The sequence below is a fragment of the Sorghum bicolor genome, chromosome 8 (genome assembly GCF_000003195.3).
Source record: "Sorghum bicolor cultivar BTx623 chromosome 8, Sorghum_bicolor_NCBIv3, whole genome shotgun sequence".
Lineage (NCBI taxonomy): Eukaryota > Viridiplantae > Streptophyta > Magnoliopsida > Poales > Poaceae > Sorghum > Sorghum bicolor.
The window spans coordinates 6,419,733-6,437,551 of record NC_012877.2 but is presented as its reverse complement, the minus strand read 5'-3'; the positions used below and the strand labels follow the sequence as shown (position 1 = coordinate 6,437,551).

The 17,819-nt window shown below is 41.1% G+C and overlaps 1 long non-coding RNA gene across 6 annotated transcripts; it reads left to right on the top strand.

Annotated features, from left to right (window-relative positions):
- On the top strand, positions 260 to 6,387 carry LOC8054105. Of its 6 annotated transcripts, none has more exons than XR_002446889.1 (4): positions 260 to 726; positions 2,477 to 2,573; positions 2,673 to 3,245; positions 3,755 to 6,387. It is a non-coding gene; the product is annotated as an uncharacterized LOC8054105 (long non-coding RNA). The 6 variants fall into 6 exon arrangements; XR_002446893.1 differs by having other exon boundaries at positions 2,477 to 2,609; positions 3,003 to 3,245; XR_002446890.1 differs by having other exon boundaries at positions 262 to 726; positions 2,477 to 3,245; positions 3,755 to 3,999; positions 4,108 to 6,387.

The following is a 17,819-nucleotide window of genomic DNA, read 5'->3' as shown; positions in this document are numbered from 1 at the left end:
TGGCAGATTGCCTAACCAAAGGTTTAGGATTAAAACGGTGTGAGTTAGCACGTAATAAGATGGGGATGATAGATATCTATCGTCCATCTTGAGAGGGAGTGTTGGGCTATATATATATATATATATATATATATATATATATATATATATATATATATATATATATATATATATATATATATATATATATATATCTTCCAATAAATATAGGAAGCCCTAGTCCAACGTGCAGTTACCTGGTTGCACCAAACCAGCAGTCCCCAGCCAGACCCAGCCAACCTTCCGTTTTGAAATGAGGTACACGGGTCTCTCGCGTCAAAAAAAATCCCCTTCTCTCTCTCATCCGAAAACCAAGCGACAGGCGACGCCCCGAGAACACCATGGTGGTCGCTCGCGGGCTGCGAGGGAGAGCCGTGGCGGAGTCGCCGTCCTTGCCCACGGAGGAGGACGTGGCCGCCGCCGCAGTGGGATGGCGACGCCGACGCCCATGCCCGGAGGCGAGGGGACGCTCGCGGCGGTGATGCCGCGGTCCCCGTCGCTGACGCCGGCGGAGGCGTGGATCTCGGCGACCGAGACGTCGTGCTGATATTCCTCTACTTCCACAAGGCGATCCGTGCGGAGCTCGAGGCACTGCACGTCGCCGCCGTGCTCCTCGCCACCGAGCGCACAGGCGATGTAGCGGCGCTCGCCGAGCGCTGCCGCTTCTTCTTCAACGCCGAGGACGCGGTACGGATGCAGGCCACCCCGTGTGGAGCCCTGTTTTTTTTTTTTGTGTTTTTTGTCATTTTCCCATATTTCTTCCTGTTGGGCGGAGGACTCGACGCGTGGTGGATTTGGGCTTGGATGTGCATGGGCGTGGGGGAATTTCGGCGGAAAAAAATTAAATTTTATTTTCATTGAACCACACAATTTCTGCAGAAAAAACTTTTTTATGCATATTGACCTGTGGAGAGATTTTACGTGGTCACAAAATTAAATTTTATTCATTGAACCACTAGTTTCTACACAGTTTTGGCAGAAAAAACTTTTCTATGCATATTGACCTATGATTCAATGCATATAATCGGCCATTACGTGTCTTGATTCAAATTTCAAATTTTAGATCTCTTCTCCATGAATGCATATGGATTGTAGGGTTTATTTAGTTCTACGCATCGTTGCTAGTCTCTCTAGAGAGGGGGTTTATTTGGTTCTATGCATCTATTAATGTGACTCTTTAATTTTCTAGTATTTGCATTGTGTGTTTTTTCTCTGTTCTAAATAGTGCGCTATAGCGGACGCTATAGCGCTATTTAGCGTTTTTGGAAGAGAACTGCTAAGTTATGAAGATTTTTAACGCTAAATGATTGTTCCCGCTATTAGCAGCTAATAGCGCGCTAATTTCGCTAAATTGGGTTAGTTTAGCGCCGCTATTTGGCCTTGGGCTTCATTTCCATCAGCCCAAATAACTTGGAGGCCCAAATAGCAGGGATATGTCCCTATGTGATGTATGTTATTATTGATGTATCATGTATGAACTATGAACTTTGATGTAATATGTCAGTAAGACTTTGAAATATCTATTTCTATTGATTTTCATAATGTTTTCATCTTTATTATGTGTAAAATTACATGATGTTTGACATATTTTTTGTTTAACCGTTAAATGGCTTAGCCCGCTATTAGCGCGCTATAGCTTTTCTTAGCCTTTTAGAGAGGCTGCCGCTAAGAGGCTTAGCCCGCTATTTAAAACATTGGTTTTTTCTAGCATTAGTGGGTTTTCATATATATCAAAAACAGAAAATGAAAGGTTTCTGCTTGTTGCTTGGTGGAGGCACTCTAAATGGATGATTCTATGCGCCTCCATTTTGATTTTTATGCGCTCCGGGTCATGACGCTCATGAGGCGGTCCATTGTATGACACAATCCACCAGCTACACACGCGAGGTGATAATATTCCTGCTGGTGTTTGATGAACTGACCTGCACATATTGGCTTTATTTTTATTCACTTAGGATCTGCATATATTGGATTTCTTTTTCATACAATTGAATGACAAGCAAGAAAATTCTCTATGCAATTTTGATTGTGGTTCGTGCATAATTCATCTTTATTGTTTTGTTTGTAGATTTTTTGAGTTATTTGCTTGTGTGCATAAGTTTCTATGTATGGCTAAACTATTGCTTGGTATGTATTTCATATATTGTTACAACAAACTAGTCTACATTGTTGGATTAGTTAACTGTGCACTTCTATACAGTTATATAATAGTTGGAGCATCTTTTTATGCAATATTGATGCTTCTATTTATAGACAAATTTGTTTCTCTGCTTGCATATATGAGTTTCTATGCATAGCAATTATGATTTAATAATCTGACTGCATAAATAATAGTTTTTACAGATTGTTTTCATGTACTTTTGATTTGGCAATTATGATTTGACAATCTGACTAAATAAAAAGAGTTTCTATGCACTTCTATGCTTGTTTTTTACAGATCGTCCTTTGCGGATGGGGTCAGCAGCAGCACTGCCAGCGCCGAGCGCTTAAGCGCTGTGCTTGCTCAATCGAGCGGTGCTTGCTTTAGGATTCCCGTATGTGGCCGCTCCCTAGGAACTCATCTGCTTGGAGTACGTTTCATTCTGTTCATCGCTCTCTCTGGCTTCTGTTCGTTGTTCTCTGTGTTCGTACAGTGTGCAAGCAGACTAGCACCTGCACCGCTCGGCTTCACTCCTCGTCTTCTCGAGAGGCCAGGTCACAATGCTACCAGTGCCGGCGTCCAAGCGCTGTGCGTGCTCATCGAGCTGTCCCAGTTCGTTCTCAGACAGAGACAATTCACTGTACAGCGGCAAGTGCAAAGCTTGATCGTGCCTTGCTTTTAAATCTTGTGTTGTCAGCTACAGAAAGTTCTCTCAATACTTTGCATTCTAATTCAGTCATGTGCACGTACTTGATTTTGTGTTTCCAACGGTGTAGCTCGTGGCTGAATTTTTATACATTTTCTTCTAATTTTTTGTCTGCAGGAGATGCGGCATCATAGTCTTGTGCGCTGGTGCATAATTAGTGGCTGAATTTTTATACATTTTCTTCTAATTTTTTGTCTGCAGGAGATGCGGCATCATAGTCTTGTGCGCTGGTGCATAATTAGTATGAACGTTATCATTGCTTTTTATACAACTACATGTTGATGATGTTCATGCTTTTTATGCAACCTGGATGGGAGTTTCATTACCATGCCGCACGGTGATATGAATCTGCCGACGAAGGTGATCTCTCATGTTATTTTTTATGCACAATTGCAATATGGCCACCACACACATTAGGTCGAACGACTAGCAGCATGCAAGATATTGTTATTAAAGATTTTATGCTTCCTTATGACCGTGTCTATGTGATTTGAATACAAATTATAAATAGATTATTTATAGGGATGTCAGCTACTGGTGCTAGAAAGTTGTGTATTTGTGCTACTGTGTTTTATGCTCTGCTTGGTTGCAATTAATGTTTGTCGCAAGGGAAATACAAATTCAACCAAAAATCTATATTTTTTCCTAGATTTTTGGTCGTGATTTTTGCATTAACTTAGCTGACATTAATTTCACAAACAGGTTTTTGCGCATGCTAGAATATGTTTTTATGTCTTTTTTGCTGCTGTAAGGTTTCCGCACCTGCTAAAATATATTTTTATTCCTTTCTTGTTTTTCTGATTTTTGGTTGCGGCTTTGGATGAATAGGTGGATTTGATGATTTCTATGTGCTTGATTTTTGGTTGCAGCCATGGAAATGAAGGGACACCAACACAGTCAAGCAAGATTTTTACGTGCTTGATTTTGATTTTTATGCTTTTTCTTGTTATTATGTGCAATGAATATGTTTTTGTGCAATTGATTTTTTTTTTTATTTCTATGCTTTCTTGAGCCAAATATGTAAGCAGGCAAGCAATTGATTTTTGCTTCAAAGATAATGGTTTGTATGTAGGTGAGCGGTGGCGGTCCGCTGCATTTTCTTCAAAAAAGAAAGGTGGCTTTCTGCTGATCTATGTGTGTTATATTTATCCATCTATGCAATACTTGGTTTTTACAAGCAACCCCAATTTAATCATTTGAATGTTACCGGTGGCAAATCTAGTCCGCTGTGGCCTCCCCCACCACCAGCAACGACATCGGTGGCGGCTTTGTTCTCTCTCGGCGCCGGCTCTATGCCTCCCGGCTGCGATGGTGCTCCCTCTTCTAGCGTAGCCACGCACAACGCTCCTTCCATGTTAATGAAATTGAAATCTTAAATAGATGTTTTATGCATGCTGAACCTAATATTTTTTGAATATGTTGGGTGATTTCTATGCTTAGTTTGCATAGGTTTCAACACAAGTTGAATTCAAATTTCAACTATGACGTGCAAGAAGAGCTACCAATAAGTTTATATGCTTAACAAGTTAGATTTATATGTATTTCTTTTATATTATGTGCAATGAATAGTTTTTTGTACATTTGGTTTTGGATTTTTATGCTTTGTGGATTGCCTTCCTCGGTAGAATAGGTTTCTACCAAGGCTGTCAATGGTTTCTATGCATATCAAAGTAGACGACATGTCAGGTGAGCATGTTTCTATGTATATCATTGAAGTGGCCTTACCAAGGATTTTATGCTTGGTTTTCGTAGGTTTCATTCTCTTAGTTTGCATAGGTTTTCCAGTAATGAATTGCTTTTAATTCATGCAAACACTAGATTTTATATGTGGTCATGATAAAAAAAATATTTCTATACAGTCTAATCTAAGATTTTATGCATTTGATTGATTGGATCCCTAAAGGTCCCCCACATGTACGGGCATCAGCCCTATGGTGGGTTGGGTGGAGGTGGCTGGCGTGACTTCCAATAGAAATATGTGAGACTAATATATTTTTGGCAGCATGGACATGGATGCAATAGAGGATGCAGTGGTGTTGCAGAGCTGCTGCCCATGGTGCTTTTGGCCAATCATAGGTACCGTTGCTATCTTTGGGTGACTATTTCAGTATTTATACCAGTAAGTCCATGGCATTTGGCATATATGCCTGAACCTGCTTTTGGACATTTACTTGTAGTATGTTCATATGTCCATGAACAATCTTAGTTTGTTGTTTGTATATATGTGTGTACTTGTGTATTTTAGTTGAAAGTTTTACTTCTACATTGTTGGTACACAATTCTATACATTGTTCTATGTATTCTTTGGGTTATGGCTGCCACGTTCCTGGTACAATAATCCCCTTGAATGGAGGGTATTTGGGGTTTTATGCATTGCTCCTTTGTTAATTATACACCCTCAAAGTTAAAATAATTATTTAGGGTTCTACGCATTGTTTCTTTATTGATTACTCATTCATCCAAGTGGGAGGCAAGGTTTGGGTTGGGACCATAATAGATCTTTGTGTCAGTAAAATAAGTTTACATGTCTTTCTTGCAGCTATAAGGTATATGTGCATACTAAAACTTGTTTCTATGCTTTTTCTTTTGCCGCTGTAAGGTTTCTGCGCCTTCCAAAACATGTTTCTATACCTTATTCTGATGTAGGATGGTTGGAAGGAAGCACCGATGTGAAAATGACATCCTTCATGTGTAAAAGTTGTGCTCCATGTTAATTTCTATGCTTCATGTGTGATGGATGTTGTTAGCAAGAGGTATTTTAGATCGAGCTTTCTTTGGATGATAAGTTCGGGATGGATGTGGTCACAATTTTTATGTTTCATGTGTAAAAGTTTTCTATGCTCCATGTTGTCTCATGTTTTTTTTCAAGATGGAGATGTTGTAGCTAGATGTATCTATGCTTCATGTGTTTCTAGAATTTCATGTCTTTGTGCAACTATTTTTATACAATACTAAGAACTAGCAATGCAAGCAAGCATGGTTTCATATGCTTTTTTTGTACCTGTAAACATGTCACTAATTATTTTCTATGTGCTTCTTAAATTTTCTAGTATTAGTTATTTTTTATGCATATATGTTGGTAAGTGAAGAGGTCTAAAATTATCTGTTATTTGTGAAACTACGTGTATGAGGCAAAACTTTATGATAAACGACTAAAATTACTCGTTATTTGTGAAACTACATGTATGAGCATGGTGCGAATCAGTGGTGGCGGATGGTGGTGTGGACAATGGCAATGGCGTGGCACGGTCAAGGATGTCTTCCATAGGTTTCTATGCCTGACTTTGATGATTTTTGTGTCAGTGGCATAGTGTGATCTTTTTTGAAACAATATCGGGTCAATGTAAAATATTGATGGCTCATGTAATTGATGGCTTACTCATAAGAACAGATTTGTATGCATTCTTGAGCATTTATGTGTTCACCAGTACACAACTATATGCATGGTTGAAGCACTCTTATATGCAATGTTAGAACACTTCGACATACGTTGTTGGGATAATTGTCAGTACACTTCCTACATTCCTACACATTATTGTCTCTACCAATTTTATACATTGTTGGTACATAATTCTATATATTGTTAGAGCAATCATTTGTGCCAGGTGGAATGTCTATCTCGTGGAGAGGTTTTTATGTGTTAACAAAAATAACTTTGATTTCTCTAAACATTAAATTCTATGCAACGTCGGCACCATATCTCGTGGGGAGGTTTCAAAATTCAAATTTTGTAGCATTACAATGGTTCCTATGCTTGTGTCTTCAAAATTCTATGCGCTAGATCGCTCCACAAAAATCATAGAACCTCTATGCCAATAAGATTCAAATTTTAAATTTTATAGTAAAAGGTAGATGGTTTTCTATGGTTGCATCCATGGAGTTATATGCAAGGTCTGTGCTAAAATTTTTTGCACACATATTAAACAATAATTTTATGCATCCAATCTGTATTCAAGTGCCATGATTCAAATTTCAAATTTTTGGACAAGACGACAAGATTATAGGGAAGTATTTTGTAAGTTTCTATGCATCTTGACAAGTGATTCTATGCATAATCAGCTATTACGTGCCATGATTTAAATTTTAAATTTTAATTTTTAAATTTTATTAAAAATATATTCATAATGGATCTTAAATTGTGCGCAAAAATGTCAGAAGTTCAATGGTGAAAATTGTTTCTGAATCGGAAGCTACGTTGAGGAATTATTGAGAAAAAATGGATAAATTTAGAATGGATGCATCCATGTCTGTATGTGTCAGCATGTGTCCGGTCCAGTTAGATGGAACGTCGAGCTCGCGGAAAGGTTTTATGCGTTAACGAATTGATTTTAACTCATGCAATCACTAGATTTTATGCATTGTCGCGATAAAAAAAAATTCCTGCAGTTTGACTTAGAATTTTATATGTTCGATTGATTGGGTCCCCAAGGGATCCCCACCTGCGCGCGTGTCAGCTCTGTGTTGGGTGGGGTGGGGTGGCTGGTTGGGGCTTCCAATAGCTATTTGTAGCCCTGGACTCCCAATATACCAGCCCTATATATATATATATATATATATATATATATATATATATATATATATATATATATATATATATATATATATATAAAGTGGAGTGGTCTCTGGAATTTTGCATACCCCTTCGTCAGCAACCGCCAATCGCGCATGCAGTCCATCGTATCGTTCCAGATCGAGGTCCACAATCGTCGCAACGTGATTCTCACGCGGCAGAATCGTTGACGCTGGCCGTCACTTGTCAGCGGCAACCCAAGTATACACGCTGGCTTCGTTCGTCGCTGTCGCCACGCCTTAACACTAACAAATTAAGCAAGTCGACGTACACGACCAGTCGGGCGCTTTAGCTTGAATTGGCTGGTCAGCAGCCGCCACCGCGACCTACAAATTGAAGAGCGAGGCACCATGGATGCACATCCACGAAAGACGACATAGATCAGATATACAGAGCCGCGGCGCACAGCAAAAAGATCCATAAAATTAATGAAGGCGCCTCGTCCCTCCTTGCTCGTACTTCTGCGTTTCTTGGCGATCTTGGTGGTGGCGTTCTTCATCATTCTCGCCTTGCACGTTGAGCCTGCCCAAGGTACTATACTCCTACGTGCTATGATCGATTACGCCGCTTCCGGTGGTTAGTTTATGGCTCCTGGTTTCTTCAGTTGACAAGCTGCTAGCCAGCACAGCTACACGTGAGGATTAAGCAGCTGACTTGCATGTGTTTTTGATGGTCTGCGTGCAGGAGGGAGGCAGCCGAGCTCACCGCCGTCTCCGGTTCCACATACAAACCAGCATTGGCCTTGCTGCGATCGTAGGTGAAGCAGCGAGTGACAGGCCGGCGATATAATTGGATATAAAGTGCGCCTCTTGTTTAGTGGAACGCAGTGTCCAATTTGAACCTTGTGATCTTACTCCATATGCGCCCTCCTCCATATCTGAAACCATAAACGTATTTTTGTGAGGGAAAAGTCATATAAAATGTCTTCTGATTTTTAAATATTTTTTTGTATCCCTCTGTTTTTATTTTAACTTTCAATAAAATCTAGTAGGGGCAAGCCCCTGTTTCACTCAAAAAAAAAATGTTGTCGTTTGCTAAATAATCGATAATACCATCACTCCTTGACCGGTGACTGGCCTCTAGTCTTCGTTCCCACCTAAAAAAACCTAATGAAGAGGTGTCTAACAACCTTACAACCACAACTATTCACAATCGTAGGTTTTCTTATACCTCAGGGTGGACTTGAACCAGGCCATTAGGTAGTTATTGAGCCCATTCATGGGCAAGACTTAATCACACTACTACAATTTTTTCGGGAAGCGTTTTGAAATGGACGACGGAGGCGGTTGGCCCGACAGTTCGCCTCGGTTAATCAAGGCCGGTCCGCTGGTTCAACAACCGCCTCGATTAATAGGTTAACTAAGATGGGTAGGTTAAGGCAACCGCCTTGGTTAATCATCTTCTAACTGAGACGGTTGCCCTAATTAACCGTCTCAGTTAATAGATTAACCGAGTGGTTAACCTAAAGTAACTGCCTCTGTTAATAGTTATTAATCGAGGCGGTTGCATTATGTCAACCCCTGTTGCTCCTCAATTTCCTCCAATCGAAGCAAATCTAGAGCAGAGGGAAGGTTGATTAGAAAAACAGGAAAATAATTAGAGTTTTGCTTAGGAAAAGATATCGGATTTATTTAGGAAATAATCTAGTTTTGCTTGTAAAGAAGTCCAAATCTATAAGGATTTCTCCTCTTAGTTTGCTTGGGAAACAAGTCCAATAGATACTATAAATACAGGAGAAATGTAATCATTTGATCTTAGCTTTACTCTTTAAATCTCTCTCGCGCTCCAGCTCTCCAGCCGTTACCGCCCTCTTCTGCCTCCCACGCCGCTGCCCCTGCCCTAGCCGATGCTACCGCCCACACCTAGTTGTAGCCGGCGTGGCCCCTGCTCAGGCCCGTCGCATAGGGGAGTGTAGGCAGTGCAACAGCCGGGGGCCCATGGAGCTGGGTGCCCATGAGTATATCCCTATGTAGTACAGGTATTCTGACCATACAGTCATATGGGTATATGACCCTTTGCTTGCCGTGTGTGTCTGTGTGCATACGCTAGATTCCGATCCGAGCGAGGCAGAAATCAATGTATCCTATTCTAACATGAGCCGTGGTCGTGACCCTTTGTTTTGTGATCGTCGAGCAACTTTCTTCATGGTCGCGGTGACTGCACGTCTGCACAGCGATCGACATTCCCTCCTCAACTGAATCCTAAATCCTACCTGTCTTGTCTATCGTCTCCGTGACTGTGATCCACTGATCTTTTCAGCCATCGGGCACCACAGTAAGTGATTACGAGTTTAGTTATCAGTTATAGGAAATTAGCTAGGGATAGGGGCATATGATTTGATCTAATTTTAATCGTCATATTGAAACATTAGATTGCAGAGCTCTTAGTGGTCTTGCTTGCACAAGGGCCCTAGAAATTGTTGAGATGGCCCTGCCTCTGCTGCCGCCGCCGCCCCTAGCCCCTACCCTAGCTGTCCAACCAGCCCCTCCAAGCAAGGCTATGACAGGATGAATTGAATCATCCACAAATAGTTCAAATCTGCATAATATCATAACCCAACTGATGATGATCTAATATGTCATATTTTTCGTCGGTGTAGACAAAATCAATAGAGAATTCCTATCTTCTAGTAGTGTGGTAATTGCAGTCAATGGTGGTAATTTTGATAGCACGCTATACGTCTCTGATTTACAGTCGTAACAGCTATAGACAGTCTTCCTCGGCAGGCATTGTTGCGACAATGCCAAGCAAACATGCATGTCCACGGAATCAATGGCGACACCACTCATGCGTCTCCAGGCCGCTCATGGTGCCAGCAGCCAATTACTACTACATAGACAATAGAGATGATTTTCAAAGGCAGACTCATTTTTGCCAAAGGCGTCTCTATCTCTAAAAATGGTTCCAAAGACTGTTCATTCCTAAAAAATAGTTGATTTTAAGAAACTGTTGATGTTAACTGTCCCTAAAAAGTTCTTCTATTTTTAGTAGATGTGAACACCATCAGCCTCTAGAAACCGTATTTTTAGAGGTGGCTATTGTTCCCTGCCACCTTTACAAATTGATCTTTACAGCCAGATGGAAATGTTGCCATCTCTAAAAAGAGATGTGGAACAAAAAAATTCATAATTTTTTTAAATCAAGTCAGATGAACACAAACTATATGTCAAAGATCTATAACTTTGTAGATGATGTTTTTTTCATTTAAAAATATTTGGAGTTCCAAAATTTTGATATAACCGTCGGATCTGCAGTAGTCAAGAGGACATCACTGCTAGATCATATGCCAGAGCGACAGTGATGATATACTGTCACCATCCACGGTGACGAAAACCGGCAGTAAAGGGGGTTATAAATAAGTGGTGATGACCTTTCTATAGCAGTGTAAACAATTTACTTTTTGCATTTTTATCGCCGTTGAAAACTTACATTTCTTCTCAAGTTCATTAAAATCTATTAGACACCTCTTGACTAGGAAAGTTTGGTCTCATTTAACATGGCTTATCTCCCGAAACGTCTAGTCTTTTGAGAATCTTATATATATGGCCGGTTCTAGAGGTGTTTTTCTCTCTGTTTAATACCGTAGCATGGAATCACAGCAGAGAAGCTCTCCGTAACGAGCTGCATCGTCACGAAAATTGCATCAACAGTTCAATACTCAATCGCGTAGTCCATCATATCCTTTCTGAGGTCCACAGTCATCGCAACGTGGTTTGCATGCGGCAGAATCGTTGACGCACGGCTCTCAGTACTGTCAGCGGCAACAAAGTATACGCTTGCTTCGTTCGTCGCTGTCGCCGCGCCTGACAAGCAAGTCCACCGTCCACGTACACGACCAGTCGGGCTATAGCTTGAATTGGCTACAAATTGAAGAGCGAGGCACCATGGATGATGCACATCCACGAAAAACGACTTAGAGATAGAGAGCCGGCGCAGAGCAAAAAGTTTCAAAATGAAGGCGCCTCGTCCCTCCTTGCAGCTGCCGGTTGTTCTGCGCTTCTTGGCGATCTTGGCGGCGGCGTTCTTCATCATTCTCACCGTGCACGTTAAGCCTGCGCAAGGTACAACCTACTATGCTCGTCGCGCCACTCTGTGGTGGTTAATTTATGGGGCTCCTAGAGTTATAGTACAGTGTTTTTCTCTCACAACAAATCAGAATCGATATCAGCAGTTCAGCCAGCCGAACAGGGCCGCACAGTTACACGTGAGGATTAAGCAGCTGACTTGCATGTGTTTTTGATCCATCATCTCTGATCTGCGTGCAGGAGGGAGGCAGCCCAACTCACCGCCGTCTCCGGATCCAAATGCAAACCCGGGTTCACATTGCTGTAATCGTAGGTGAAGCAGGGAGTGACCAGCGATATAATTGGAAAGTGCGCCTCTTATCTAGTGGAACGCAGCGTCCATGAACCTTGTGATCTTACTCCATATACTCCCACATGAATCCATCTCTGAAACGATAAACGTGTTTTTAATTTGTGAGGGAAACGTCATATAAATGTATTCCGATTTTTAAATATTTCTCTTATAATATATTTTAATTTTGTCATTTGCTAAATAATCGATATCGTCATCGCGCGGAAGCACTTTGAAATTAAGCTTAGTAATTCCATTCCGGTAGCGATTGTTCTTAATCAGGATCTTAATTAGCCCAATCAAAAGAAACGCCTAATACAATCCAGTAGGCTGAGTCAGCATATACAATCCAGTTCGCAGGAATGAGTCAGCATATACAATCCAGTTCGCAGGACGAATACTCAGCTAAGTCAGCATATACAATCCAGTAGGCTCAGCTAAGTCAGCATATACAATTCAGTAGGCTGAGTCAGCATATTTGTCATGTGCTGAGTATTCGTCTGAGCTCTATAAGGACCTTGGAGAGCTCAGACGAATACTCAGCTAAGTCAGCATATACAATCCAGTTCGCAGGACACCTCCAGTACGGCCTATCCAGCTTTGATCTGGAAAGCCTGGGCACCGCCGAAGTGCAAATTTTTCTTATGGCTGCTACTTCAGAATAGGCTGTGGACAGTGGCACGGCTACTACGATGTCAATGGGAGAACAATTATTTTTGTGCTCTTTGTGAGAGAAATCTTGAGACGACACATCACTTGTTCTTTGAATGCCCCTACTCCCACTTTGTCTGGCAGCTTGTGGCTTCATGGAGTTCCTGTGCCAGTCTACATACGGCCAATTGAGAGGTTAAACACGAGCTTGAAGATTGGTTTAGTCAAATATTGGCATCAAGAGGGAAAAAGGAACCACACCCTGGCAATCCTCACCCTATGGAACATTTGGAATCGATGGAATGCGGTTGTCTTTAGGCAAGAACGGAAGACAGCACAGACACTTCTAGCTAAAATAAAGGATATGGCGCATCAGTGGAGCTTGGCTGGGTGCTAGCCTCTTTTTGTTTACCATTTAATTAGTGAGTAATTAGCTAGTTAGCTTGTTTCCTACTTCCACGTGGCCTAGGCTGCGGTGATGGGGGTGCGCTGCTCGTGCATGTAAATAAATGTTTTGCTCCTCCTTATTATTAATCAAAGTCGGACAGTGTTCGGATCTTTAAAAAAAGTCAATGTGTAGTTGTGGTACTACTACGTAGATAACCATCTCTCCTTGGCCGGTGACTGGCCTCCGGTCTTCAGTCCCACCCGAGAAAACCTAATAAGGAGGTGTCTAATAACCCTAATTAGAACATGTAGCTATTCATAGTTGTGGGTGTCTTCTCTCATATACCTCGGGATGGATTCCAACCAGCCCATTAGGTAGTTACTAGACCCACCGATCATGGGCAAGACTTAATCAATATCTGTTACGCCCCCATAACTCAGTCAAGTTATTGACAAAGCAGAGATCAATCCTGACATTCTAGGATTAGTTACACTTTCAAAAGAGCAGCGTACCAAGATAAAAAACAAACACTGATCAGTTAAGTACCATTTTGGACTTGAGTGCATATATCACTCTGCATCAAGAGGGCAACAACTTATTTCACTTATTAGCGTTTGCCGCTTGTTGAATCCGCCGTGGCTGCTAGATCTGCGCCGTCGCTGGAGGTGAGGCCATGGATCCCGCAGCCACTGTGGAGGGAGCCCCACGCCGTCGTGGATCCTGCAACATGCAAGGAAGGAGCTCCGCGCCATCATGGATCCTACCGAGGTGAGGCTGTGGATCCCGCAACCACTGTGTAGGGAGCCTAGCGCTGCCGAGGAGAGAGCCCCTTGCCCCCGTTGAAGTAGCAACTATCGAGGTGAGGCCATGGATCTCGCGCCACCGCGGAGGTGAGGTCATGGAGCCCCATGTCGTCGTGGATCTTGCGGATCCCGCAGCCGCCGTGGATCCCGCCACGTGCTCGCTGCTCGAAGAGGGAGAGGGAGAGGGTGAGGTTGGGGAGACAAGAGGGTAGGAGGGGTGTTGGTGTGGGAAGGGAGAGGGAGTAGGCACTGGCGGCACGTCGCTCAAAGGGAGAGAGAAAGAAGAGAGTGAGGGGGTGCGGAAAAATTTTATATTATATATATATACTCCATACTAAGTGGTTTACTATAACGTTATGGTAAATATCTCTATATGTTATAGTAACCCAACTATTGTAAATATGTTATTGGTATTATCGTAAATTAGTATATAAAATTATCGTATATATATATATATATATATATATATATATATATATATATATATATATATATATGTGCTATTCTACACCCTAGGTGTAGAATCCGAACTGTTATACTGAGGAAAATTTAGTATCGTTCAGTTTTTATATTTCAGTATTGTTCAGTATTTTTATGGTCATGGGTGTTGGACGGGATGATACTGAAGGTTCTCCAGTATTGCTCAGTATTTTTTCTACTCAGTTTTGACTTGCGGTGTAGAATAATATTCTACACCTAGGGTGTAGAATAGTGTTTCCGTGTATATATATATATAGGCAACGGATCTAGTGCAAACTCATATCCCGTGCAAACTGTGCAAACTCTAATCTGGACCACAGGATGTTGATCCAAGGGGCGCGGAGAGATTGGGTAATTTTGCACTTAACCATCTGCTCTTAATCACACTTTTACAAATCCCTCCTTCCACCTCTCTCATGCGTCCCCTTGGATCAACATCCTGCGGTTCAGATTAGAGTTTGCACAGTTTGCACAGGAGATAAATTTGCACTAGATCCGTTGCCATATATATATATATACATTTTATCCGGTCATATACACCTTAAATCTAGAGATATATAGATGAGAGTAACTACACGCGCGTGTAAAAGAAACGCATCATATATATATACACACACATGCGAATAGTTATCGGGTCTCGTATGAGTTTGCTAGACCTCGAGAATTTTAACCGAGGCGAGCCTTATAACTAGCCCACCTCCTAAAATAAGGGTATTTTAGGAGACGGGTCATTTATAAAGTCTGTCTCGGTTAATTGATTTTAGAAGGCAGTTAACCGCCTCCGTAAATTAATTTTGCGAGGTGATTTTTTAATCGCCTTGGTTAATAATAAATAACCACCACGATTAATCTAAAGCATTAACCGAGACGGTTAAAATTGTTGTCCGCCTCCGAGGTCCATTCTAAAACGCCTTGCAAAATATTAATTTACTTTTTTTTCTTGCTTCGTCTCCTAAACTCTCTGTATCACTTTGTTTCATATTTTTAATAATATTTTCTCAGTAGAGGTGCACCACCCTCTCCTATTCACCTAAAAACAACTCCATGTGCTCCAAGTTAGAGCCATTTTGATCAGTACTACGGTGCCGCACAATGACACAGTTGATACAGGAGCCAGAGTTGCCGGCGAAGCTCTACCAAAAACCTCCTTAATAAAAATATCAGTATAAAAAGACCGGGTCATGTCTGTTGAACTTATAATTCAAGAATCAAATGCAGCAGATTCTTATATAACAGTCGACCGAACGTTGCTTGCTTTTTTTTTTAGAGAAGCGTATCATATCATATTAGTTAACTCTCTGTACCTCTCTGTGAGATTAGATGAATGATTGCGTCTCGAGGACTCCAACAAATCAGCAGCTTAGGTCGCTTGGTATAAGAGAGTGCGCCACACTCTCAACCTTTAGCCTCAACTTTTTCTAACTGATTGCTACTCTAATCCGTGCCCTGGTATATGCATCGAGACCCAAAGCTCCACAGAGATCATAGCCTCGAGACCAAGGGTCGAGCCAGCTGGAGCCAACAGTTTAATCATAAACGTACAAAAGATGGTCTTTTCTCCGGCTCCTCTCCGTCAAACACGGCTAGCTTGTCCCTCTCTGATGCAAAATGAATTAAAGCAAATGCGATTTGTAGATTTAGCTAGCTTCGTCTTTGCCCTAGATCGTCACTTCAAGTTGGTGTACTGTCGTCTTATTAATTTAGTGCAAGCAGTGTCACAGTCGCGATATGATACCGTTACACATAGTTCCAAAGCTTGCTTTCAGTACCACTCCCTATTTTAGGTGTGGTGGAGAATCCGACCGAAACCATTCTGTGATATGTGAAAGCAGCGTGAGAAATTGAGAACTCGGTGAAGTCTCCGTTCAAAGTCGCCGCACGAATTGTGTGGACTGAGGATTGGTCCTTACTAAAAGAAAATTGTGTTGATGTCCAAACGAAGAAGGTCCAAGTATAATAATCATTTGATATTGTTCAAATATTCATAATTTTCTATTTGAATATCGATACTTCTTGCTGAAACCAAATGTAAATACTATTTAACCATCAACCATTCCATGTGTGATATTCGACAATTTAGTTGGTACATACCCCCAATGTGATCTTCTTTATCAAAGGGGCAAGCCAGAGAAGGCGAGAACACCATCGCTCGGGTCTCAGTCCTAAGGGGAGTCATGGCATAGTCTTAGTCCTAGAGGTCACCTCAAACTTGGATCGGGGACAACAACAGAGCGTCCCGAGCGAAGACTAAAAGCCAACTCTAAAATTTATTAGGCGCTTCGGGTCTGATAGATGCTAAAGCAACACTTTGCCGCGAGACGTTGTCGATCACTCCCTCAATAGGAGCACGCCTAGGGCGTGACACATCTAGACAAAGGATTTCTCTAAGCCCGTTGAGCACGAGGGCTCCAGGCCCGCTCATCAGCCCCTCTAGACAAGGAGAGGATCCTTGGGTATCAGGGAAGCCAGGAGAAGGCTCACCTAGGGAAGCCTCTGCTGCGCCAAACAGCGCCTGGTGATCAAGCGTCAGACTACAGCAGGGACGTCAAGGAGTGATCGTAACATTTTTGGCCCCTCCTATATGACAAAGAAGTACCCCGGGTGCACCAAGGTGAGAAATCCTAGAGAAACTAGCCAGTTTTGTACTCTCATGCCCTCATCGGTAAAAAAGGGGAGGCATGTGCTCTCGTAGAAAGAGAGAAGCCAAACAGAAAGATAGACACCAAGATCGACGATCAGGTAACCAAAAAGGGGAATTGACTGAACAATCTCCCCAAGAACCTTAGGAAAGTACAGCATGATCCATTGCCAATCTCTCTCTCTTATAAGAACCCTTGGTTGAGCATTCTTAACATAAAGAACACCATACTACTAGATATAGATCTCGTAAAGCCGAACCACGATAAATTGCTTGTCTATGAATGCGTTGAGTGCTTGAGCCACCTGTAACAAACAAAATGATGCTTGTCGCAGTTTTAAACCCGCGACACATGGGTAATTTTGTGCAGCTAAATTGAGTATGGAAGTAGTAAATAGCTGCTTGGCTAATTGGCCCCTCCTTATTTTTGGGTCATGCTTTGTGGAAAATGAAAATGGATATCTAAATTATCCAATATTCGTATCTGCTAAAACTTATAGTATGGATATCCTTATTCGCAGCTGTTTCTAATATGGATATTAAATGGATATATCTGACTTCGTTTTTCCATGTTTTTCTCTATCTGATTCTAGATCCATATTAAACAATATGCGACTGTATCCATATCAGCAAAGAAAACGAAGTGTCCTGAACCTATTTAAAAGTTCTCTCTATGCGAGTGACCAATTATTATTATTACTAATAATGCACTGAAACCATTTAGTAGTATATCGATAAATAAATTTTAGTACTAATTTGACATTATTAATGATACAAAAAGATTAATTAATTTTAGTATTTTTCTGATTTAGTTTAAACCAAATATATTTGTTGTTTTAAATTATTTTAATACTTTAGTTTATTTATTTATTGAGTAAATTATTTATGTAATTTATAATTTTATGATAAATATTTATATAAATATAATATTGATTATTTAATTGATATACTTATTTATTAAATTCAAATATTTATTGGTAACTATATACACAAATACTTTAGTCTTTATTACTTGTGTAATGATTTTGTGATTCCAAAACTATTGATA